Below are 2,733 nucleotides of genomic sequence, written 5' to 3'. Positions count from 1 at the left end.
TCCTCTAAGCTTTATGTAACCTGTAGGCCTTCTTCAGTAGACCACGCACATCCTCCAAGCAATGGGTGGTCCGGCAGCAGGCCTACGTGGTACATAGCCTACATAGTCTAAATAGAGATCGGTTGATGCTTGAGCTATATCTGGACATTTTTGCATTGTTCATCTGCTTCCTCATACCTGGAAAAACAAGCGTTGAGGTGAGTGAGCTGTGTGTCTTGTGGGTTTCTTTAACGCAGTCCCGCTGCTGCACAGCTGCGGGTCCTTTAAGAACCACCGCCCGCCCCCTCTCCTGTATTTTTAGCTGAGCAAGCCACTTCATTTCGTTTGGATAAGACAGACAGACAGTGTGTGCGTATACCGTTTGATCTCACTTAATCGTTTTTAATTAGTCACAGTGAGGATTCGCCGTGTTACCTGTTCTCTGGGAATGTGGTTTGGGAATAAACATTTCCCGTCCCGCTGACGGACGCTGAGACGCGCAATGAGCCCAGGAGATGCGCCTCATCCATCCATGATGTCCACGATGAGACACAACGCTGCTCCACAGGACTGGCTGGCGAAGATAAACCGCAGTGCCTTTCTAGGATGAAATGAATGAACGACAATCTGTTTAGCAGACAAAAACAGTACTACTGTTTGTGGACGGGCCAGAGTATAGCCTATACCGTGTTTTTTCTCTATCCTCTCTTAACCCCTTGGTTGCTGTCTGTCTTCTCTTGGATTGTGGATATCAAGAAACCTTCAAGACGGACGGGGTGGTGGAGCATCGGGGGAAAAAACGGGGAAATATGAGGGAGCGGGACTTTATGCCCAATATGGAGAGGGGCAAACCTGCGACTTATACGGGGGACAAAAAGGCGAAGATGGCAGCGAAGACCAATAAAAAGTGGGTGAGACTAGCCACTGTTTTCGCATATGTATTGTCGGTGTCCTTAGCAGCCATTATTCTGGCCATTTACTACAGCTTGATATGGAAGCCAACGAGCGCGTCCTCTCCAGCTGGAAAGCCGGGGGTGCCCGAGGTCACAGCCACTGCCAACATCTCCACGAACATCTCCACAAGCAGCAACGTCTCAGACACTAACTCTACACAGACAGACCTGTCTCAGTCGCTCAACGGGACCTGGTTGAGCGCAAAGCCAGACACCAAGCCGTTTCACTGGGAGGGCACCATGTCCGACGCCGGCGCTGTGCCAGAAAGTGCGCACTCTGAACCGAAAGGACTCTACGCAGCTGCTCACAGCCACACAGCAGCAGCCGCAGGAAATGCGGAAAGACTTCACAATGATAGAGAGGGAGACAGGCAGGCTGCTTCTGGGTCTGGGGTGAACAGTCAGACTCAGAGCCCGTCAAGCAACGGAGCCCACCACGGCGCCACGCAGGAGGAGGGCCAGGAGAGGGATGCGCACCGACCGGTCACTGCCGGTGCGAATAAGCGCAGTCCGGATGGTACTCCTTCACCCAGCCGACAGGGTCCACGCAGAGGAGACTGACTGACCAGGCCTTTTTGGACAATGATCGAACAAGGATAGTGTTTGATAGACTTGACGCCGCGGGTCGGATACAATAACCAAGGTCTTCGTGGGACTGATTTCGAAGAACAGCGTTGTAAGGATGCTGCAAGAATTGCACAGCCGTCATGCACGTATCTAATTGATCTATCTTATACCAAGAATCGGAATGCGTTATGACTGAAAAAATTATAGACATTAACTGCTTCAAAGGGAATATTGCCCCCCCCCCCCCCCCTCCCCAACAACACTATGCGTTTTCTGTTACTGTATATGCCTTAATTGATGTAGGCCTATGGCATCTTTACTTTGGATAGTTTCCAGCAAGGTCATTGGAATTATGACTTACAACTGTGTTGAACTGATTAGCCATACACGATATATGCTTTTGGGTTTGCAGGATTTGTAAAATACGCATTACCATAATGCCTCTCAATAGAGCATAGTCGTCCATCATTGCCATTCATCGGCCGAGCTATTCAATATTACAGGAGCGTTTATATTTCGTTAAATTTCATTTTACGGATACATCTGGATTCCTGGTATAGAGGAACATGTATTAATGAGTTACGCTCAGGTATGTGCATATAACCATGTAAATGTATTGTGTATTTGGTAATGTACATATAGGGCAGATATTGTGGGCTTACATTGTTTGGCCTTGATCGAACTTTTAGTTTAATTAGATACTTTTTATTAAGGACTATGTATCATAGGTATATATCACGAGGCAAATAAACGTCCTTGTAAAATGGTTCGTCGTTTAAGTTTTGTAAAAATGTAAATGCAAAGCTCCTTAATAACCACTTTAATAATAAACGTTATTTTATTTTGAGAGAACTGACATCTGAATCAATCTTTTATAGCCATACTCCTAAACAACTTGAATTTTTGGAATTTAACTTGTTTTCAAGAAGCCACGAGAAGAGACCTTTAAATAAAATATAATACTTCATATGTTATACTATACTATCCAGTCAAACATGCCATTATTGACAAAAAGAGTACTTTTTATGAGATACCCTGAAAAATAAATTACCTAGGCCTATCAATGATAATCTTGCCAATTATCACAGCACAACGATCAATCAGTGTACTGCCAAAGTTTTAATCTTCTAATATATATAATATACGCCAAAAATAGAGTTAAAAAATAACTGACGCTTTTAATCAAAGTAACTTACATTGCAATGAGTGCATACCTTTGTCTGCATATATGGTC

This window comes from Nansenia antarctica (assembly GCF_963989245.1).
Source record: "Nansenia antarctica genome assembly, chromosome: 1".
NCBI classification, from domain to species: Eukaryota; Metazoa; Chordata; class Actinopteri; order Argentiniformes; family Microstomatidae; genus Nansenia; species Nansenia antarctica.
Note: the sequence above shows the minus strand (reverse complement) of the source record.